Source organism: Fukomys damarensis, unplaced genomic scaffold (genome assembly GCF_012274545.1).
Source record: "Fukomys damarensis isolate Sample0158 unplaced genomic scaffold, DMR_v1.0_HiC HiC_scaffold_30, whole genome shotgun sequence".
Taxonomy (NCBI): Eukaryota; Metazoa; Chordata; class Mammalia; order Rodentia; family Bathyergidae; genus Fukomys; species Fukomys damarensis.
In genome coordinates, this window is record NW_022900942.1 from 23799628 (window position 1) to 23816893 (window position 17266).

Genomic DNA, 17266 nt, shown 5'->3' on the forward strand with positions numbered 1-17266 from the left:
TTTTTTTTTTTTTTTTTTTTTTTTTTTTTTTTTTTTTGTATCAGGGATTGAATTTGGGACCTTGTGCTTCTGAGACAGGCAGTGGAACCACTAAATCCCTGGCCCGGTTTTTCTTTCTTTTTTTTTTGCGGGGTTGGGGGGGCACTGGTGATCAAACTCAGGACCTTTAGCTTGCAAGGCAGGTGGCAGCACCACTGAGCTAAATCCCTGGCCCCATGGCCCAGTTTTTTGAGACAGGGCCTCACTATGTAGTTGATACCGACCTGGAACTCACTGTGTAGCCCAGGCTGGTCTTAAACTCACAAAGATCCTCTTGCCTTGGCCTCCGGAGTGCTGGGATTACAGGTTGTTGATGGCCAACTTGATTAGCTTTAGAGATGCCTAGGAGATTAATAAAGCACTCTTCTAGCTATGTCTGGGTGGATCATGAGGGGGTGACCCTGGGCACTACTTCTGATCCCTGACCACTTCCTCTCTCACTCTTCCTCTGCTTTCTGCTTCCTTAATGCCATGATTTCGGCAGCTTTCCTCTGTGATGTCCTACCACCATATATCTTCACCAGAGCCAGCTGATCATGAACTGAAACCATGAGCAAAAATAAACCTTTCCTCCTTTGAGTTATGTATATAAGGTATTTTGTCCTGGGACGGAAAAGCTGACTAATACAGTAAGGCAGTGAGTTTTATTCTAGACACGCTCCATAGGCAGTTCAGACTGCCCATTAGAGGTTTGCATAATCAAGACTTGGATTCGAACTCTAGGAAAAATAGGTACATAAGGGAGTCATAACCAGAGCATACAGAATCTTCTGTGAAATAATCCTTGCCAGTATTCCCAGCTTATTTTTTGCTCATGTTAAGAACATCTTAACATTTCCATATTAAGAATAGGGATAGTATCTTTCTCTTACTTGTGGCATTTCGAACACTTAGCCAGGGGCTGGCACATAGATCTTATTTAGCAGTTGATGACAAATGGAAGAATGAGAGTTGGACCTTGAGAGTTAATGAGCTCTTCTAAAGGATGCAAATGAACATAGCAAAAAATAAAAGCTATGAGAAAAATTAAAATGTAGAGGCTAAGCTGAAAATATAGGCAAGGATTATTTCACAAAACATTTTGTTGCTCCCATTTGTACCTATTTTGCTCAGAATTTGAATCCAAGTCTTGATTATGCAAGGAGTTGCACAGGAAAAGAAATTAGTGAAAGGGACTGAAAAGGAAGAAAGTGAGAACCAGGGCAGAGAGAAGAAAATTTCTAGAAGGTAGTAAAGGGCATCAGAGATCCTAGAGAGACTAAGTAAGATTTGGATGAAGATTTCAACTCTTGAAGTCCCTGTAGGGTGAGAGGAGTGAAAAGGCTGAGAGAGGAACTGTCTGGGCCCAGCAAGATGGCACCGTGCCTCTTGCCAGTGTCACTTAGCAGCTACAAAACTCAGAGGTTTCCTGCCTTTAGAGGGTGCTTGTGGTTTGGGAGATTATTTAGGCAGTCCTTACTTTGCATAGCTCTGGCATGCAAGGAATTCAGTGACTGCATGTTAGTTAAATAACATCATTCCAAATACGGATCACATTTTAGTTACCATCGTAAATTGTTGCTAAGTAGTTGCATAAAGTACAAACTTCACTGCAGACTTGTCAGATTGCTGTGTAAATAATAGATGCACGTCGTGATCAGTGGCCAATCAGGTTACTTCTTTCAAAGTCTGTCATTGACTGGTCACCATATATCTAGTATTCAATTCATGGACAGACCACAAAGTATATAGTTGTGTTGCCTTTTTCTCTCTCAGTGACAAAAGCCATGTGATATTTTACCATAATGAATAATTAAAAGAGAATTGACAAATGTAAAATTATATCTGAAAAACAAAGCCCTGAAAATGAAAATTTTGTAAGAAAAACACGATTCAAACATAGAGAGCTGGGGATTTGGCTCTCCAGGTTTGAATCGGGTTTTTCTTAAAAAATTTGTAAGAAATTTTTAGTGGTTCTGCTACCTGCCTTGCAAGCACAAGGACCTGAGTTCAATCCCCCGTTCCAAAACATAAACAGAGCTATAGGAGAAATAGTTCATAGTGGAACTATTAACACTACTGCTAAAAGACTCTAGACTCTAGACCAGCAGCCAGAAAAACTTAGTGAAGGCGAATTTATGGACAGAATGTGGTTTGTGACCAAATAAAATGAATATATCTGTAAAATGAAATTTTATTCAATAATGAGGAGAACTGAAATATTGATACATGTTACAAAAGGAGTGAAACATTATGTTAAGTGAAAGAAACCAATCACAAAGACCACAGATTTTGAGTTCACTTACATGAAATGTCCTGATTAGGCAAACCTATAGAGGCAAAAAGTAGATGAGTGGTTGCTTGGGGCTGAAAGGAGTTGCTATTAATGGGTATGATATTTTAGAGAAGGTAAAAATATTCTAAAATTATGTTACACAGTTCTGTGACTATGCTACAAATTAGTGAGTTGTGCACTTTAAATTTAATCATATATGAATTATATCTCAATAAACCTGTTATTAATGAATTATAAGGTACTAAGTAAATTGGTTTTACTATTTTTCATTTCCCTGTACATTTATAACCAACAGTAAGAGAATTTTTAATGTTCTGACAAAAATTTTAAAGGTCACAGAACAATCACTTTTCCCATTGATTATCAAGAGTGCTTAACATAGTTTCAGCTTGCTCAGTTTTATTGCCCTGAACTACTACCTAGACTTTCTAGCCTCACTTAGCAGAAAATTCTGGAGAAATTTAGGCCTACTACTTATTGGTCAGTTCCTTTATCAGTTTTGACTTGGAAAAAATGGCTTTTACTAAAAGTGTCTATGAGAATATAGTGAAAATTAGTACTCTCCAACTTATTTATTTGTTGAGGTTAAAACAATTCAGATCACAGAAGCAAATGTTCAAGTTTGATCACGACTTTTAAGTTAGCTCTACCTGATATAACAGGCAGAATCTAACATGGCCCCTAATATTCTTGCCCCACGGTATAATTTCTGTGCTGAATCCTCCTCCCTTGAGTGCAGTTAGGACTGGTTACTTGCTCCCCCAGGTTGTGTTATCTTAGACTCCATCAAGGTAGACTGCAAGGGGCCTCTCTTGATGCCTTTAAAACCATGAACCTCCATGTTGTGGAAGAAGGTGACTTTGGTCTTAGACTTTTGAGAAATGCTTGACGCAACTCTTAGAGATGAACTGAATATATTTTGCATAATGAGACAGACATGAGCCTTTGGGGGTCACAGATAGAATGTATGGCTTGGATAAAAAATGTCTCCAAAGGGCTCAGGTGTTTAGAAGTAAGGCTTTTGAAGGTTATTAGATATGGGACACTAACTTCATGAATTGACTAGCCCAGGATGAGTTCATAGATGAGTGTGCTGTCAGGAGGCAGGGCCTGGTTGGAGGAAGTTAGGTGTGCCCTTGAGGATTTTGTTTGTCTGTTTTTTTATCCTGGGTCCCTTCTTTTTTCTCTGTGGTTCTCTTTTTCCTAACTTCCACAAGCTGCACATGTTTGTTCCACCTCACTCTTCTGCCATGGTGTTTCTGCCCTGGAGCCAGCCAACCATGGACTGAAATATCTGAAACCATGAGCCAACATAAACCTTTCCTTTAAATTGTGTATGTCAGGTGTTTTTTCTCAACAACAGAAAGTTGACTAATTGTATTCGTCAGATTTTCATTGGTGGGACACCATATCATCATCCACAATTTAAAAGAAGAGAGGTTTAATGGCTCACAGCTTCAGGGGATTCAGTCCATGGTCATTTGGCTTTAAAGTATCATGGCAGAGGGGCTTAGCAGAGGAAAGTTCATGGGAGCTGAGAAGCAGACCTGAGGAATAGTGCCAGAGAGATAAGGATTTGGGACTAGATATAGGACCCAAGGTCGTATTACCCTATTCTAAACAGACACACCCAGAATTCTACTATACTTACCTGCTAGGTGGCAGCTCCCAAGCCGATCAAGTTAACAATCTACCTTAACTGTCACAACTAATACAATGTCAGTAATGGTCATCTGGGTTTTTTTCAGATTTGGGGATTATTATAAGTAAAGTTGATATAAACACTTCTACACTAAGTCTTTTTATGAATCTATATTTCCTTTTCTCTTGAGTAAATACCTATGAGTAGAATAGCTAGATGTATGTGGGGTTTTTTCATTTGTTTTTGTTTGAGACAGGATCTTGCTACACAGTTCAAGTTGACCTTGGATTCACTATGTAGCCCAGGCTGATCTCAGATTCACGGCAATATTACTGCCTCAACCTCCTGAGGGCTGGAATTACAAGTGTGCAGCACCACACCTAGCAGATGTATGTTATTTTTAAAAAGAAATTTCCAGCTGTATTTCAAAGAGCTGGTACCATCTTTTATTCCCACCAAAAGCCAGGTCTGTTTGGGGGTGTAGGGGAAGGGTCTTGTTTTAGAGTTCAGGCTGGCCTGGAACTCACTAGATAGCCTAAACTGGCCTCACAATGATGGTGATCCTTCTGTCTTAGCCAGGCACCAACATGGCCTGACTGTATTCCCACCAATGTATATGAGAGTCTCAATTAACTACACATCCTTGCCAACATTTGGTATGTTTTATATTTTTAAATTTTACACAGTCTAATAGATGTATGGCAGTATCTCACTGTGGCTTTAATTTGTATTTCTCCAATGACTAATGTGCTCATATGCTAATGTCCAAATATCTTCTTTGGTAAAGTAACTGTTCAAATATTTTTCCCACTAAAAAAATAAGCTGTTTTCAAAATCATTATCTGCGAATCCCATCATTTCTATTATTGCAAAATCTTTTAATCAACTCTTTTTCTCCTGCTTATAGATCATATCTTGCTACTTCTTCAAGTATCTGGAGATTATTTACTATACACTACACATTATGAATATTTACATAGTTGAATGTCTGCATTTTGTTGATTCTTTACTAGAGTATGAATTTTGTTCCGTCAGTTTACTGACTTGCAAATCACCTTGATGTTTTCAGAGTTGGTTGAAAGCCTGTCAGGACAGGTTTGAAGTAGGCTTTCCAGGGTCTCTTGACTGCCAGGAGTCGATACTGACTCTCCACTCCAGCTGGTCACTTCTAAGCTCTCCATGCCTCTTCAGCTTCCAGTAGTTTCATTTTCAGCTCCCTAATGTTCTTGATCAGCCATAGGGAGCCTTACCCTGGGAATAAGTAGCTTGGTATTTAGCCAAAGCCTCAAGGAGACTCCTCTGCAGATGTCTGGAATTCCTCCCCTGCACAGCTCCCTTCCCTATGGAACCCTTCCTGCATATTCCAACTGTTTTAGTAGCCCAAAATTCCAATTTCTGTCTCCTGGCTCAGTAGGAATACTCTGCTCTGTTTGGCTTCCTCCTGGTGCCACAATCTGGAAAGTGCTTAGAGTCAGAAAAGGTATTACAGGACTCACATCGTATAAGGCAGTATAAGGATGACAATCTTACGGTGCCTTTTGCCCAGTGTCTGAAAACTGTAACTTCATATATTTTGGCCAGTGTTATTGTTGCTTATTGCATAAGGACTAGTCTAGTTCCAGTTAATTTATATTGGGCCAGAATTAGAATTCAAAGTGTGTTATATAGGGGAATTTCATCTAAAAAGTAGGTCAGGGAAGGCCTCCCTTAGGAACAGCTCTTGCCCAAGTCTCTGACTGCTCTTCTCTCAAGGTAGGAAGGAATAAATATGGAAAAATGGGATAAACTTCTATGGTATGCATGTTACCAAACCAGGCCCATTTTAGTGCAGTATAGTATGCCAGTCACTAAAGTGACAAATTTTGCAAAAGAGTTTATTCATGAGACTAAAGAGTGTGGAGGTAGAAGATAAGCCTCAAATCCACCTTCCCAATGTTAAGGTTTAGGGGTATTAATGGGATTAAGAAACAGGGTGGTCTGAGGTGTATTGAAAGAAGACTTGAGGTAAGGAAAACTGATTTAAATTGGTGGTCTGGATGGCATCAAAGTCAAAGATCTTCATAGGGTGTATATTTAGAAAATGGTGGCACATATGAAATCCAAGGGTGAGGTTTAAGTCCTTCTGACAGCAAAAAGTCACCTTGTGGGGCACAAGGAAAGGATAGATGGTTTCAATCAGATTAAGCTGGACAAAAGCAACTTCCAAGTTCCCGAAAAACAATTCAGACAACCACTACCATCGCCAACTCACATATCTGTAGCAAAGTTAATGGGTGTACATACCTCTAAAATTGGTGATAAAAGCAAGTACAAAAAGCAAGTTCTGGACCAGGGATTTAGCTCAGTGGCACCACACCTGCCTTGCAAATGTAAGGTCCCAAGTTCAATCTGTGGTACCACAAGAGAGAGAGAGAGAGAGAGAGAGAGAGAGAGAGAGAGAGAGAAAGCAAGTTCTTTAGCTTTTCTGTTTTACACATTATTGGTTTTGGACCCAAATTCATTATTTTTGTCTTTTTGCTAATAGAACATGAATTTGTTTTTCAGGGTGGCCATATGCCTGATAAAATATTACTTTGACCCTTGTTGCTAGATGTGTCCAGGGGACATAGTCTGGCCAATAAGATGTAAAAGCACATTGCTGCATGGAACTGTTGGTAAAGCTCTTTGTTAAGGGTAACTCAGTGGGTCATGCTCTTTACACTTTCCCTTCACCATGCCTGAACTGCAGAAGCTCTGCCTATAGACACAGATGTCAGGGGGCTGAAGGTCATGGTCCAAGATAGAAGAGCAGAGAGCTACAAATAGGACCCAGTTGTCCATGGTACTATGGACACACCAACTGGTTGACTTTCCTCTGGACTGTGTTCTATGAAAAGAATGAAACTTGTTTAGTTGATTTTTCTGTTATTTGCAATATAGTGTTAACTGATGTTCCTTTATGTGTGAAATGAAGATACATATTTATTTCTGTCCATGGCAAAAATAAAGGGCAAAATTTAAGTTAAGGTTTCATAATTACTACTCAGGGATGTTTAAGGAGATTCCTCCATTAGAAGGAAATGTGAACTTGGCAGAAAAGCAGAGTGTTGATTTATAAAGAAATTCATTTGAGATAAAAATGTCTTATGGCATCTCAAATTTCAATTACTGTGATATAAAATTTCTTTATTATTATAGAACTTAAGGAAACTACAATTCTTAATATATTTATGTAATACATAGGTTTTTAAAATCTATGAAGTCTTTTAAAAGTCTTTTAAAAGACTTTTTAAAAGTCTACCAATTTAGGGAACAACAGAATTTTCATCCTGTGTATCAAATTTACCTTTGTTGGGCCAGGGATGTAGCTCAGTGGCACCACACCTGCCTTGCAAGCGCAGGTCCTGAGTTCAATCCAGGCTGCCTAAATAAATAAATAAATTTACTGTTGTTATAAAGTGGATTGTTAGAGGATTTCCCATCATTTGTGGCAACATGGATGAACCTGGACGGCAGTATGCTAAGCAAAAAAAAGCCAGTCATGAAAGATGAAGACCATGTGATCTCACCTATATATGGAATCTAGAAGATTCACATCTGTAAAAGCAGAATAGAATGGTAGTTACCAGGGCTTAGGAGTGGGGAGGATAGGGAGATGTTCATCAAAAAGTACAAAATGTTAGGCAAAGAATAAGCTCAGGAGATCTGTTGTATAATATGTTGACTAGAGGTAACAACCATGTATTGTATACTTGCAAACTGCTAAGACAGTGATTTTAAATGTTCTCACTACATATACATAAAGATAAGTATATGAGGTAATGGATATGTTAATTATATTTTCTGACGTCCCTTTTTCAAAATTTCTAAATTGTTTGTCTATCCTCACTTTTTAGGATGTAAGCTCCATGAGAACAAGTTTATCTGTTTTGTTCGTTTGTTTGCTTTCTTTTATTTCACACTGTATCCTAAACCTAGAAAGGGCAATTGACACATAGTGAATACCAAATAACGTTTGCTGAATGAGTACATTATCCAAGAGTGGCATGCTAGTTTTATGTGACAATTACTCCACTGAAAGGTCATATTTGAGATGCAAAAGGCAGTAGCAAATATCACCCAGCTCGTTCCTTGACTTCATTAATATTCCCCAAAGATAGGATGTTTCTACTTTTCATAAGGTCATGCTAGTAAGCAACTGACTATGTTGGGTTCAGTTATTGTGTAAATAATGGACCATAATACATTCCAGAAATGGACACCTTGTTTCCATTTTCCTATTTTAAATTGGAAGGAAAGGATCAAGTGAGAATTTGGGCTTTTTCCAATTTAACAGTCTTTGATCCCTTTTGTGGTTTAACAAGCAGCAAGTCAAGTCACTTCTGTCACCACCCACCCCAACTCTGTAGTCCCCCTCTTCTAATTCTTCCTCTCCTCAGTTACTTCCTGTCACCATTTCAAAATTAAATTCCAATTCTAAAACAAATGAAGCAAAAGGCAGGAAGGGAGAAATGAATCACAAGCACATGGGAGCAGTTTTGTTTGAAAGCATGATCAGCATTCTTTGCAAACAAGCTGTGGCCATATGTGGCAGGGTGGGCGTAGAAGGAGTTTTTTAAATGAGTGATAAACTCTGATAAATATCTTAGATAATGCATAAAAAGCTTCCTGATGATTGATTGATAGGAAGAAGAAAGTTCTCAGGAGACAGGTATTTTTTGTCCTTTTAAGGGGTAGTCTGTGGTAAGTGAAAATTCTTGCCATGCTTTCTGCAAAGAAACTGGATAATTGGGGATTTATTTTTTGGTTAAAATCTAGATCATCTGAATTCAAATTTATTGATGCATCAATGGAAAGTTAGTTTTAGAACCCCTTCTATTGTCTATAGCTACACATTCCTATGAGCAGAGATATGAGATACATATGTGGTTCATTCATTGGTTGGTTCATTCAGTGAATATTTATTGAGTTCTGACCAAATGCTAGGCACAGTACCGGTCTGGGTGTTAAGTGGTAATCAAAAGTTGTACAAAGCTAAACTGTCACAGTTTCTACCTTCCTGCAGTTTATAATCCAGTAGAGACTTAGTCACTAATCAATAATCACACAAACAATCAAAGATAACAAGTGTAATTTGTGCTGCCAAAGACAGCAATTCTTGGAGAGTCTGTGACTAGACGCTGTGAGGAGTCAGGAAAGACTTCCCTGAGGTGATGATTTGGTGGGAGATGAGTCATTATGTGGGAGGGCAGTTTTTTTTAAAAGATGGTATCCCTAGAAGAAGGCCTGGATGTGAGCAGGTTTTAAAAGATGGTATCCATAGCAGAAGGCCTGGGTGGATGGGGTTGTAGTATGTTCTGGAGCTGAAAAAAGGGCAATACATCTGTGGTACAGTGTTGAGAGATGGGGAAAAAGGATGAAAAGGGATGTGTCTTGCTGGCAAAGAAGCCATGAGAAGGTGGATGAAGCAGTTAATAAGGAATTCCCTGCACTTATTCATACACCTCTCCATTCTGCGTCCCAGAGAATGTACTGCAGGGAGGTAGAAATAGTAAACCTTGGTTACTATTGCACCACTCTTTCATCTTACAAACGAGACAAACACTATTCTAGGTTCAAGCGCACAGAGCTGGGTCAGAAACACATTGACCTCTCCTCATGAGGTGTCTGTCTGGGTAAGACACAACATGCATTGTGAAAGTCACAGGCACAAATAATTGAAATAGACATCATGCTATAAAAGAGCAGTGGCAGGTGCTCTGTGATTATGTAACTGGGGTCCTAATCTTGGGTAAGAGAGGTGGGGACTCAAGAAAGGTTTCCACTGAAGGATAAATTGACCAAGAGATACTGGTATCATCAAGGGAAAGTTATTGGAAACTTCTAATTAGCTCTTTTGTTTCTACCCCCAATCCTCACTTCATTAGGTGGTCTTGACTTTCCAGCTTTCTCCGTCTGTATATAAATGACAGTGAGTAGGTAGCAAGGCACAGTGTTTCTGATAGAAATGCAAAATCTCAATTATTCTCAGCACCATGTCTGTGAAACAAAAATAAAGGCAAATTAAACAATAAATTATCAGGTCATTGGGGAGCTCTGACTTTATTCTTTTTCTCTATTAATCCAATAGGAGGACAGTAGTATTGATATTTCTAAATTAACACCTTTTTCCTTACTAAACCAATTACTTCCAACATGTTACAGTTCATCACCTCAAACTAGTCTTTTTTTCCAATCTGTTGAAGACAGAAAATCCATGAGCAGTTTTTCTGTGTGTAATGCTGTTTGCATTTCACTGCTGCTTCCAATTTGGATTTTTATCATTCTTTGTACTCAGACCAATCACTTTACAAATTAATATGTTTATCTAAAAACAAGCAGTAACTTGTGTTTGTGTATTTCGCCTAGTAACCAGCCAGAGCTAGTGTCCCAGACATTTGAGGTGTGGCTGGTTCTTCCCAAAAGCCAGTATCAGGAATTGTGCTGAATTCATAGAGCACCTTCCTAGAGACATACACATGCTCTGCTGTAGTGGAACTGTATGTGGTAATCCACAAAGAACTGTTTCTGTATGGGTTTGAATCACCATTACTTATCTCAATTACCTAACAGTATATATCTTGGGCAGGTTTCATAAGCTTCCTAAGTTTCCCTTTTTTTCTTTAGAAGAGTAAGAGTAATCATCCACTCTGATTTTCTCATCTACTTATGAAAATCAAAGGAAAAACATTTCTGAATATCCTTTGTCAACTCCAAAACATATTTATACATAGGATGCCAGTATTAACATACATGGTAGAATTGGGGACTAACCCCAATTCTTCGTCACTTTCTGTAACTATGCTTTTGGCCATGTGGCTTTGCAAGTCCTTTCTTAAAGAGGCAGAGTATATTTCTTCCCCTGCCTCTTGACTTTAGTTTAACTCTATTGTTTGCTTCAGCCAATAGGACGAGGCAAAAATGGCACTGTGCAGTTCTGAGTTTCGCCATAGCTGTAAACATCCTGGCATTTGATACTTGCCCTTCTGTGCTCTGCAAATTGCTGTAGGAATAACATGTTCAGGTTTGGTCTTTGGTCCCAGAAGGAGGATGAAAGGCATGTGGAGCAGAGAAGCTCCAGGCCAACTGCCCCAGTGATCCTGTTCCAGAATAGCCGACTTCTATTGACACGCATGTATGTGAGTAGGTCCAGCCATGATCAGCAGAATACCCAGCCAAACTATGTGAACTAAATAAATGTGATGTGTATGGCACTGAGCTCTTGTTATTTGTTATGCAGCATTATTCCACCTGCAGTTCACTAAGGCATCTAACCAGCCTTCCATCCAGCCAGACAATCAAACAATCATTAGTTCACTAAGCCAGGCGTGGTGGTGCAGGCCTGTGATCCCAGCACTCGTGAGGCTGAGGCAGGAGGATCACTGTGAGTTTGAGACGAGCCTGGGCTGCATAGTGAGTTCCAGGTCAGCCTCAACTTCATAGTGAGACCCTGTCTCAAAAAACCAAAACAAACAAACAATCATTAGTTCATTAAAACTTCTGTGTCTTCCACAGACAAAGACAAAAGATTTCAGTTTTGAGTTGGCTTTTGCTTCTCCCTCTATATTCCTATGTTTTTCCCTGCTTGGCTCAATTTCCAAAAATAAATTGTTCAAGGGTTTCAAATGGGAAATTCTCTTCTGTACTCCATGTTATATGAATAAAAGGCACAATAGAAATCTAACAAATAATACTTTAAGTGTTTACTTCTGACAAATGGAGTCTGTTGGGATGCCATGCTTTCTTTTTCATTGTCTAATTTATAGGTGGGAATTAGCTATAAATACATACAAAAGACAGGAACAGATGAAGGTTCTTAATTTCATCCATTTCTGCAAGTCTTTAAGACAGTTCTAGATCAAAGATTCAATAGAGAACACATATTAATTGTATATAAGTCACACTATGAAATTCTAAGGAAACAGAAATGAGACACAAATGGCTTTCAAAGATATAGTAAAAGAAATGAAATACAAACTACTTATGACATTGTATTTCATCAATACAGTGATACCTACTTTTTTTTAAGTTTTCACATTTTTAAATCTAGTTGGGACTGAGGTGTAGCTCAGTGACAGAGCATGCACTTAGAATAAGCAAAGCCATGAGTTTAATCTCCAGCATCAAAGAAAGAAAGAAAGAAAGCAGAAAGAAAGAAAACAGAAAAGAAATCAAGATAATGGTACATCATAGGTTAGTTGGTCTTTAATGATTTTCTTCTTTGCTATTTATATGGGAATGATACAGATAATAGCACCGTGTTGTAGCATCAAAAAGCAAGGAGGCATTACTTCTCTCCTAATAATATGAGAGAAGACTCGATGGAGGAAGAGTTTATGTGAGATGCCAAAAACAAAAAGAATATGAATAAGAAAGAGTTAGGTTACAATATACTATTGTACATCAGTTGCTTCCTAAACTTTCTACTGTCATCAAGAAGTGATTTTAGGGACAGGGATTTAGCTCAGTGGTTCCACCAACTGCCTTAAAAGCTCAAGGACCCAAGTTTGATCATAAAAAAAAAAAAAAAAAAAAAAAAAAAAAAAGATTTCATTACCTACACCTTCCCCATCCCATGTTATTATTTAAAACATTTTATCATTATAAATAAACATTTATCAAGAGCTACTTTACATCTCAATTTGACAAGGAAAGCCATGCATTGCTATTAATCAGATGAGATAGTCAGTATTTCATACTGGGTTAGCAGTTTGGACCAAAATTCAATAGACTTTATATTTTAATTGGCTTATGGTGTTATTATTCCAGGTAACTGTTTGATTTATATTAGAATTTTTTTTTGGGGGGGTACCAGGGATTGAACTCGGGTCCTTGCGCTTGCAAGGCAGGCCACCAAACCACTGAGCTAAATCCCCAGCCCTGATTTATATTAGAATTTTTGAATTATAAGAAGAATTTATCCTAGGCAGTAACCATCATTCTACAGGAAAGGTATACAGTAAGAAAATACATACATGTAGGATCTACACATTGTGGTTTTTTTTGTTTTTTTGTTTTTGTTTTGTTTTGTTTTTTTGTACTGGGGATCGAACTTAGGACCTTGTGCTTGCAAGGCAAGTGCAGTGCCACTGAGAAAAATCCCTGGCCCCACATTGTGCTTCTTAATATATTCACCCAGTGCTTTGAGATAAGATAGGAAAGTATGAGAAGGCCAGCCCATGGAGAGTCCTGAATGTCACACTTAAGAATGTAGACTTTCATTGTAACTATCACTAAAGAAATAATTAATAAATACAGTAGGACTAATAGAATGAATTTGGTTAGAGAAGTAAAAAGAGGAAGAAGAGGCCATATATATCATAGGCAAAAAAGAGAAACTGGAAAACTAGATTTCCACATAAAGATATAGGCATATCACAGCTTGTAAGCTCATCTACCACCAACAAACCAAATTTGAGTGGAAGGTGTAAGTTTCCACATCAATTCTTTAAATGTAACACCAGAGTTCCAAGGAAAGTATTGTGCAACAGCAAGCACTTGATGTCTCACATCAGACCACCTGGGTTATGTTCTGGCTCTATTGTGGTAGCTCTTGGTGTTAGGCAAGTCACTGAAGATCTTTACTCTTCATTTTTCTTATCTATAAATGGAAAAATAGTATTATTAATTTTAGAAGATATTTTTAAGGATGACATTTTGTAGGTTTGGTAGGTTGTCTTGTTCCTGGTTAGCCGGATTTAATTGGTATCTTCTAGGTTTGCGTGGAACTTCAGATGTCAAGAGACTTTATGGTAGTATAGAACCATAAATTCAGTCTTCTGTCTTTCTGTGATCTCCTGAGATGCCAAACTGGCTGATAGTCAAGACCCTAAGGAGCAAACATATGCTCCGGACACCAGCTTCATCTTGGCAATAGTTTGAGTTTGACTTGATCGTAAATAGGAGGTGACAGCTGAATCTGGTGCAGAGATTCAGGGAGGGTGGTTTTCCTGGAAGACAACTGTAAATTGGCCTACTGCAAATAATCATCATTATTACTAATACTTAAGGGGAGGAGTTAGAGGAAACACCTTGCATGGAAAAGTCCCAGAACTTCTGGACAGGGTTAAAGATGGGAAGTCAGAAGTGCAAGAGCGCAAAGCTGTGTTAATGAGATGGCAGCTGCCTTGCTTACTGTTCTGCAAGCTTCTCTAGCAATTCCTTCCAGTTTTAAAATGTTTTTATTAGTGCCTATTAATTTACAAAATATTGGGTTTCAATGTGATATTTTCATACATGTATATATTTTGATCACACCATTCTCCTCATTACTCTCCTTTATACCTCTCTTTCCATCTCCCTTATTCACTTCCTCTTGTTTAATAATAGTCCCTCATCTAATTTCGTGCCATCTTGTTTAGATTCTACATATTAGAGGTCACGGCAATTCCTTTTTGATCAGCCATATTTAAAATCACTGTCAGAACATTTTTCAAATGAATGACCTTAACTGTAAGCTAAATATGCTAAATAACAAAAAATGAACCCTTATCTTTTCCTCCCTCTTCCTTCTTCCTCTTTTTTTTTTTTTTTTTTTTTTTTTTTTTTTTTTTTTTTTCACTGTGTAGCCTAGGTTGACCTTGAACTCACGGTAAACCTCTTGCCTGCAAGTGCTGAGACAACAGGTATGTACCACCACAACTAGCTTTGTCATGTACTTTAAATTGGCCAAAGTGCTTTCACATTTATAATTTCATTTGCTTGGCACAATGACCTTTTGAAGAGAGTAGGGTATGATTAGCCTCCTTGTCCAAATGAGGTATCTGAAACCTCAGATAGCATGTGAAATTTACATAATGGTATGATTGGTGAGAGGAAAGGATCTCTAGCTTTTGACTTAAATTTGAGTCTACTATTGTCATCAGGCCAGGTCTGAGGGTCCCTGAAGCTGAAATAAGGAAGCTAATGCACCCTTTTAAAATAAGTTTGCAGGTTCACTGACTTTCAAGGCGGAAAAAGAATTTTCATGATGTGTCAATAGAAGAGACATGAGGATTTATTAATGGTAGTAAGGTAGGAGATTAGAGTGTGGGAATTAGGCAAGACCTGTTAATTGCAAGATCCTGGACACATGTGCAGAACAGTTCCCAAAACCCTGCATGTGGACTTCTTGTGAGAACTTGAGCAGGTTTTCAACAGGCTGGCTGAGAACTGATGTCAGCCTGAGGCATGGGATCCCCTTCTCAGGACCTGTATGTAGAAGTTCTCCTGGGTTCCCTTGAGATTTAGATAGTATAAAAGAAAGGCAGCCATGAGGAATCAGTGCTATTGTGACTTTCCACGACAGCCCATATTGAGTTTCCCCAATGCAGTGTGTGCTTTTTCTCTTTGCTCTTACCCTCTTCATCAATTTACCAGTTTCTCTCCCATTCTTCACTTTTACTTTCTCAAAAGAACTTCGCCATTGCTTTTTGCTCATTTCATTCAGTTCTTGTTTGAGATGAGGAGAACCTGGAATTCAACTCTAGCAGGAGAGGCTAGCAACCCTGAACCAGTTGTTAAACCACTTTTTAGAAACAGGCTACTCAACAACAGTAGAGATACAGGATTTGCTTAAGAATAGACTCTGGGTGCTCAGAGAAATGAGAAACACTACAGGTGGGAACTGGGGATCTTTTAAATGTTTTGGATGGTAGAACTATGTGGAATTTGATAATAGTCTTAGTTTTATCTAGTAGGTGGGAGAGGCTGGCCCACTCATAGTGAGATAATGGCCTGTCTGTTCACATGGGAAATTCCAAAATTGTGGTCCATTCATGAATGAAAGAGGACAACTTGCTAAGTAAAAATAATAAGAAAAAATAAAGCCATCAGAATTGTGGCTGGAGGCACATCTGAAGACCAGGCCTGAAGATAAAGATGCAGTAGCCATAACTACACGCCTCCCTAAATATGCACTAACTTCAAATTATACTATAATTTGCACCACCTGGCCTGTAGGACCCTAGAATTCTGGCCCAAGACCCCCACTTAGCCTAACTGACTCCATTTTGAGCTGGGAGCCACCTGGTGCCAGGTCTGAACCCTAGATGGACTCAAACAGCAAGAATTCTGCTTAGTTTGCTTGGTAAAGATAAGAACAGAGGCAGGCGGGTGGGAGGACAGCCATAAACCCATCCTAACCTTGGGGAAAAAGAACAGGAGTTTCTATACAGATAAGAAGAACACATCATATTCCTTAGCACCCTGACCTCTGAACTGGCCCCCACCCCGACCTGAGGTAATTCTCTTCCCGCATTTGCAAGGGCCCAGGTAATATCCAATAGATTTAGAATGTTAGAAAAAGAAGCCAATAGAATAGAGAGAATTTCAAGCCTCCCTAACCCTATAAAACTAGGCTGAATAGGTAAATCTGGGCTTCCAGTTTGAAGCCGCTGTGTGGGTGACACTGGAGGTCCAGGCTGCAGCTTGCAATAAACTCCTCGTGCATTTACATCAGAAGAGTCTCCTGGTGATCTTCTTGGGGATTTCGAGACTTGGGCACAACAGGCCCAGGAAGTCCAGACAGGCGTCAGTTGTCTAGGTGGGCAGCTAGGATATCCAGACCCATCCTTCCCCAGAATGCCTTTGTTCTTTTCATGTACCTTTGCTATGTGATTGGTTTTCTCTATTAGATCAATATTAGTCATGTGGCTTTACTTATAATGCTATAGGTTGATAATATTGTTTGACCCACATTGTATTTGTTACAAGGTGTCAGACCCCCACCCAGACAAAAGAGAAAAACTTCCCGGACAATGTTGTTACTCACAACACAAAAGATAACAGGAAGCAAAGACATGGGTCGGAGATAAACAGCAACCACCCCCATGGCAACATCTGCCGGACCAGATACCCCAGAGACTACAAGATCTCCTCCACACCAAGACAAAAATTTTCCAGTCCTCCTGGCAGTAACCCTCCTCTATTCAAACTCTGCTATAAAGTTTCCCCTTGCCCAACACCCCAGGGTCAAGCCAACACCCCAGGGTCAACAGTCTTTTAGCCTTTGACCTGCCTGCACCCAACCTGAAAATAAAAACTCACTTGTTACTTCATTTTTGCCTGCTCTATTGGTTTTGGTCATGTGTTAGTTTACTGTATCAGGTAGTTTGCTTCTAAAAGTGGCTTGTCCACTAAATGGTACCAGGTTCTGGGTTGCTTGCCTCTCCCTCTGGAGTTAGATTCCAGGTTCTTTTCATATTCAATAAAGACTTGAACAAAACAAGCAAAAAGCAGTGGTCAAGTTTATTTGAGAAATTAAAAATGAAGAGTAGAGAAATTGGTTCTGCAGAGTGAGCATGGGCCAAGTG